A 7,545-nucleotide genomic window follows, 5' to 3' on the forward strand; every position below is an offset into this window, starting at 1 on the left:
TCTTTGTTTAGCTTTCATGGCTATCTGATTCCTCTGCACCAGGAAAACTCTCTGAGTAATAGCAACTTGTGTCTGATGTGCCGAAAAGGTACAAGTTTGCAGAGGGAATGCTGCAGCCTTTCCTCGCAGTTTGTTATCAAGCTCATAGGAAGCCGTGCTCAGCACCTGCCCAGCACCAGAGCCTTGGGTCTAAAGGAGAGGATTCTCCAGTTACACTGCTCTCGTGTATTCTCATAAATAAACAGGATACTGATCTCTCTACAGGTGGTGCTTACGAAACGAGGGCAGAAGAGGACTCCAGCTTTTGCTTTCTCCCTCTTCTAGAATGTGAACGCACAGGGGCCAGCATTTGACTTTCAGTGCTGGATCCCTAGCACGGAGAAGATGACCTGGTATCAATTTAAGGAGGGAAGGAGGGCTCTGGTATTAAATTGGGGTTCAAATACAGCATTTCTACCATTCTGAAACTCAAAAGCGACCTGCTAAAGGAAGACTACACCCCTAAGTTAAGGCCAGCTCAGTGTATGGACATACGAAGGCTGGAAAGGGAAATGTTAAGTGCTATTGTTTGGGTATCAAGAGCCTGAATTCATAAAACAGAGGTGGGAATGTACACTCTTTACTTTTCCCCCCAAATCCAGAAGCGTACTTTAAATGTACCCGCATAATTTGCAATAGCCTCCCTTGTGTTTATTGTTGTTTTCTAAACTGTTGACAATCTCTCCGGTTATTCTCAGTTGTCTAACTAAAAACATAAGGATTTGTCTTCAGTAGCAAATATGTATTCCTCATTTAGCATGTACCATATTTCCCCATGGATAGACACACCCTTTTTGAAAAATTTGGGGCCTAAAAACTAGGTGCGTTTTATACAGTGGTTGTAGATTTTTTTACTTGCATTTTCCCACTTTTTCACGCTTGTAAGTATTTTATAATGAATAAAACTTGAGTTCAGGCCCTGGCCGGTTGGCTCAGTGGTAGAGCGTCGGCCTGGTGTGCGGGGGACCCAGGTTCGATTCCCAGCCAGGGCACATAGGAGAAGCGCCCATCTGCTTTTCCACCCTCCCCCCCTCCTTCCTCTCTGTCTCTCTCTTCTCCTCCTGCAGCCAAAGCTCCATTGGAGCAAAGATGGCCCGGGCGCTGGGGATGGCTCCTTGGCCTCTGCCCCAGGCGCTGGAGTGGCTCTGGTCGCGGCAGAGCGAGGCCCCGGAGGGGCAGAGCATCGTCCCCTGGTGGGCAGAGCGTCGCCCCTGGTGGGCGTGCTGGGTGGATCCCGGTCGGGCGCATGCGGGAGTCTGTCTGACTGTCTCTCCCCGTTTCCAGCTTCAGAAAAATAAAAAAAAACAAAATACAAAAAAACTTGAGTTCAGCCTGACCAGGCAGTGGCGCAGTGGATAGAGCATCGAACAGGGATGCAGAGGACCCAGATTTGAGACCCCAAGGTCGCCAGCCTGAGCGCAGGCTCATCTGATTTGATCAAAGCTCACCAGCTTGAGCCCAAGGTCGCTGGCTCGAGCAAGGGGTTACTCGGTCTGCTGAAGGCCCACGGTCAAGGCACATATGAGAAAGCAATCAATGAACAACTAAGGTGTTGCAACGCGCAATGAAAAACTAATGATTGATGCTTCTGTCTGTCCCTGTCTATCCCTTTCTCTGACTCACTCTCAGTCTCTGTAAAAAATAAAAATAAATAAATAAATAGATAGATAAAATTAAAAAAAAAACTTGAGTTCAATAACTTCATGTAATACGTACATTTTTTTCAAATTTCGAGCCCCAAAATTATGATGCTTCTTATACATGGGAGCATCTACTACATGGGGAAATATGGTACATTCTGGGAGACATGGACTGGATTGGTCCTATTTTGCTATTTTAACCTGAAAGAAGTGGGATGAAGGAATAGAAGAGAGAAGAATTCAGAGATTATGAGTGCATGTTCATTTTTAGGTATGAAGTAAATCCATGATGGAATTACTATCATTACTTCCAACAAACAGGCTAAAATTATAAGTGGTACTATTATTATGATGTAAGTATTGCAAATTTGCTCTGTTCTTGTTTGGTGTTGGACTCAGGTCTATATCAGACAGACACACTTTTCTTCCTGGTGGAATTTACTTTTTTTAAAATATTTTTTTAATTTTTTTTTTTTTTGCAACAGAGACAGAGAGAGGGACAGACAGGAAGGGAGAGAGATGAGAAGCATCAAGTCTTCATTGCGGCACTTTAGTTGTTAAATGATTGTTCATGCATATGTGTCTTGACCCAGGGACTACATCAGACCGAGTGACCCCTTGCTCAAGCCAGTGATCATGGGATCATGTCTATGATCCCACACTCATGCCAGTGACCCCACGCTTAAGCCGGATGAGACTGTGTTCAAGCCAGTGACTCGGGGTTTCGAACCTGGGTCCTCTGCATCCCAGTCCGATGCTCTATCCACTGTGCCACTGCCTGTTCAGGTGGAATTTACATTTTAAGATGAACTCTGATGAGAACATTCAGTCAGATTGACCTGAAGATAAAGGATTGCATAAAACAGACATGCAACTGTGACACTTGGTGCAGTCAGCCAAGAGAAAGAACAGACCACATTTAAGAGCCATGCTTCTGGCTGCACAAACCTGTGAATATATCTAAAGCCATTAAAATATTCATTTTGCCTGACCAGTTGGTGGCACAGTGGATACAGCGTCGGCCTGCGACGCTGAGGAACCAGGTTTTTATCACCAAGGTCACCGGCTTAAATGCAGGCTCATCTGGTTTGAGCATGGGCTCACTAGCTTGAACACCAGGTTGTTGGTTTGAGCATGGGTTTATAATAGACATGACCCCATGGTTGCTGGTTTGAGCCCAAGGTCACTGGCTTTAGCAAAGGGTCACTCGCTCTGCTGTAGACCCCAGTCAAGACACATATAAGAAACCAATCAATGAACTAAGGTGCCACAACTATGAGCTGATGCTTCTCATCTCTTTCCCTTCCTGTCGGTCCCTGTCCGTCTACCACCCTTCTCTCTTGCTTTCTTGCTGAAAAAAAAATTAATATAAATGTGAGTACATGAGATCTTTTAAAAAATCTATAGTCCAACTGCTGTATAAGAAATTAGGCGATCTAAAAAAGAAAATGGAAGTAGATGATCTGTTTTTATGGGCAATAATTATTTTATTGATATTGACCCCAAATAACTCCCATTACCATGTAGGCCTTTTGATGCCTACTTGCTTTATTTTAAAGGAAAGGCCAGGACACTTCCGGTAAAAGACCACTTAGTACATATATTAGGCTTTTGTAGGCCATATAATTTCTGTTGTAATTATCAACTCTGATGCTGTAGCAAGCAGGAAAACCACCTGAGATGAATGAGTGTGATGTTTCAATGAAACCATTGACATCGAAATATGCATTTCATGTACTTTTCACAAGTCATGAAATATTCTTTAGTTGATATTTTTTTTTCCAACCACTTAAAAAGGCAAAATCCGCCTGACCAGGCAGTGGCACAGTGGATAGAGCATTGGACTGGGATGCGGAGGACCCAGGTTCGAGACCCCGACGTCTCCAGCTTGAGTGCAGACTCATATGGTTTAAGCAAAGCTCACCAGCTTGGACCCAAGGTCGCTGGCTCGAGCAGGAGGTTACTTGGTCTGCTGAAGGCCCCCAGTCAAGGCACATATGAAAAAGCAATCAATGAACAACTAAGGTGTCGCAACAAAAAACTAATGATTGATGCTTCTCATCTCTCTCTGTTCCTGTCTGTCCCTACCTATCCCTCTCTCTGACTCTCTCTCTCTCTCTCTGTCTCTGTTAAATAAATAAATAAATAAATAAATAAATAAATAAATAAATAAAAAGGCAAAAACTATCCTTTGCTTTTGGATCACAGAAAAACAGGCAAAATTGGCCAGAAAGGTTGTAGTTAGCCAATCCCTGGTCTATGGCATTAAGTGGTATAAACATTCTCTAAAAGAATGGTTAAGAATGTTTACCTTACATTTTCAGCATGGCAGAGCATCTTTTCATAATAGTACACAATTGCCTTACACGTACAATGTTGGTAAAATCGGGAGATTTCTATTTGAGCACCTCCTCCTAACTTCCAGGGATTTCCTTTCCCCTTTGCTGGTTCCTCTACAGCTGCCTCCTCCATGACACCTCACTGGGGACTACCCACACCTATGCTTTAAACCATGAACCTTTAACCTGATGCCAGAGGCCCCAAGAATTTAATGCAAAACTCTGTGCCCTGGCCCGATGGGTCTGTTGTTTAGAACATGGTCCCGATATACCAAGGTTGCGTGTTTGCTCCCTGGTCAGGCCACATACAAAAACAGACCAATGTTTTTGTTTCTCTCTCTTTTTCTCTCTTCTCTCTCTAAAATCAATAAAAAATATATTTAAAAAAAATATTATTTATTTATTTTTACAGAGAGAGTGAGTCAGAGAGAGGGATAGATAGGGACAGACAGACAGGAACGGAGAGAGATGAGAAGCATCAATCATCAGTTTTTCATTGCATGTTGCAACACCTTAGTTGTTCATTGATTGCTTTCTCATATGTGCCTTGCCCGTGGGCCTTCAGCAGACCGAGTAACCCCTTGCTGGAGCCAGCAACCTTGGGTTCAAGCTGGTGGACTTTTTTTTTTTTTGCTCAAACCAGATGAGCCCACGCTCAAGCTGGCGACCTCAGGGTCTTGAATCTGGGTCCTCTGCATCCCAGACCAATGCTCTATCCACTGCGCCACTGCCTGGTCAGGCAATAAAAAATATTTTAAATAAACTTTGTAGGTTGGGTGTGTGTGTGTGTGTATGTGTGTGTTTCTAGGGAAATAGTCCATAATTGCAAACTATTCTCAAACATTTCCATGACCAAAAGTTTGTTTAAAACTACTGTTTCAGTTATTTTTTATTTTTTTTGACAGAGACAGAGAGTCAGAGAGAGGGATAGATAGGGACAAACATACAGGAACTGAAAGAGATGAGAAGTATCAATTCTTCATTATGGCACTTTAGTTGTTCATTGATTTTTTCTCGTATGTGCCTTGACTGTGGGGCTACAGCAGACTGAGTGACCCCTTGCTCAAGCCAGCGACCTTGGGTCCAAGCTGATGAGCTTTTGCTCAACCAGATGAGCCCGTGCTCAAACTGATGAGCTCAGGGTCTCGAACCTGGGTCTTCCGCATCCTAGTCCAACCCTCTATCCACTGCTCCACCGCCTGGTCTTGCCTGTTTCAGTTCTTTTCTGTAGCTTTCTTCAAACCACCCTATCCTATTTCCTACCTTTCAGAGCCAGATCTAAGTAGGATTTGCTGGCATATTAAAGGAGATGCAGTCTTCTCCACTGAGGGGAAGGGGTTGTGTGAGAGGATGTAGACACCACTATAGCTGAACTGGCCATTGTAGCCACATCAAGTGACCACAGGGGCTTCCATGAAGTTGTAGAAGAAAGGCAGTCTCCTTGCAAAAGAAAGTATTATTATTCATTTGTATTTATTAAGTGGAAAAAAAGAACAGAACCCCATATTCTCATTCTTTGGTGGAGTTAAATTACTATGTTAAAATAAAGTTATATATTTCTTAGCCCCACACCCAAAAATACTATTTGTTCAAGGTAAAATAGGTAAACTGAAAAGTTTCTGTCCTCCTTTCCCACCCTTTTAATATATATTCCCCTTTACAGTGTCCTAAAATACATACTCAGAGTTTCACTGTACAGTCTTATACATGCCCTGCTGTCCTGTGATCTCTCCATCCTTTTTCCTGCTCTGTTTCTTACTGTCAATGTGAGAAATATCCAAACCTGTAGAGAAGGTTTATGAGTTTATGAGCCAATCTCCCAACATATGGCAGGGAGCAAGATCTCAAGTGCTCCGAAGAGTAACAGTTTTGCATCTTCTGTGCATTTGAAATTAAGGAAAAAAAATTAAGGAAGATTACATGGAGGTAAGAGAAAGCAAGGCAGGGACTGAGTTACAGATAGTTCACAAGATTATGTGCTAATTTAAAGGTGTGCTGACCTACATGCACAGTAACAATGGGCAGGGCTCACCCCAGGCACAGATAAACCTTTCAGTAAAAAATTATATGCCTGGGCCTGACCTGTGGTGGCGCAGTGGGATAAAGCGTCGACCTGGAACACTGAGGTTGCCGGTTCGAAACCCTGGGCTTGCCTGGTCAAGGCACATATGGGAGTTGATGCTTCCTGCTCCTCCCCCTTCTCTCTCTCTCCCCTCTCTCTAAAAATCAATTAAAAAATCAATAAAAAAAAAAATTATATGCCTGGGGCGTGACTTACCCATCATGACCTATGGGACAGATGGGTAAGTGAATTTACAATTCGATCACCCTGTGAAGTTACTTTCCATTGAAGCCCTTTCTTCATTCACATTACCTACATTCTGCCTTCAATTACCCTCTACTTACTAATTTACATTTCCCTCGTAAAAATAAATTTATGAGTTAGACTTCCTGCCATGAGCTTCCTGTCTACCCCATCATACCGCTCCTCATGGTATTGTAATTGCTACTTCATTTGCCTGTCTTTCCCTGACAAGCTCCTAGGGGACAGGAACTGAGTCTTGTTCACTGTTTGAGCCTCTGTGCACAAAGATGTGAGTAAAATCTCAACTGGCTACCTATTTAAGCACCACACACATCCATGCACTCCGAGAGCTTAAAGACTATTTCTGCCTAAGTCTACAGACTCGTTCTTTGCAATGTCCTGACCTGCCATTGGCCAAAAATTCAACTCACTTCACAAACCAGATACTTCCAGCCCTGGACAGGTGCAATTCATATATGCATATTATTTCAAATAATATCTCTAATATAACAGTATATCTAGATCACAGTGTTACTGTATCATAGCAACAAAGGAAACACTAGTCTGATTATTTGTTGACTATATCAATAATTCATAGCCCATTTGTTCTTGCATACAGAATTCCATTGTTCAGGAAGAATCATCTATAAACATGAGAGAGATGCCCAAAAAGCCATAAAGAATCTACTCTTCTAAAAAACAAATTGGGAGGAAGGATAAATTGCTGAATTTACAGTATTTTAAAAGTATAGGCTAAATTTAAAAAAATTAAAAATAAAATAAAATTGTAGATTAAGTTTTATTTAGGCATAGGCAATTTTTTTTTTTTTTTTTTTTTTTTTTTACAGGGACAGAGAGAGAATCAGAGAGAGGGATAGATAGGGACAGACAGACAGAAACGGGGAGAGATGAGAAGCATCAATCATCAGTCTTTCCTTGTGACACCTTAGTTGTTCACTGATTGCTTTATCATATGTGCCTTGACCGGGGGCCTTCAGCAGACCGAGTAACCCCTTGCTGGAGCCAGTGACCTTGGGTCCAAGTCGGTGAGCTTTTTGCTCAAGCAAGATGAGCCCGCCCTCAAACTGGTGATCTCGGAGTCTCTAACCTGGGTCCTTCCGCATCCCAGTCCGGCGCTCCATCCACTGCGCCACCGCCTGGTCAGCAGGTATAGGCAAATTTAAGAGTAAATTGTGCCTGACCAGGCAGTAGTGCAGTGGAT

Source organism: Saccopteryx bilineata, chromosome 7, assembly GCF_036850765.1.
Source record: "Saccopteryx bilineata isolate mSacBil1 chromosome 7, mSacBil1_pri_phased_curated, whole genome shotgun sequence".
In the NCBI taxonomy this organism is placed as follows: domain Eukaryota; kingdom Metazoa; phylum Chordata; class Mammalia; order Chiroptera; family Emballonuridae; genus Saccopteryx; species Saccopteryx bilineata.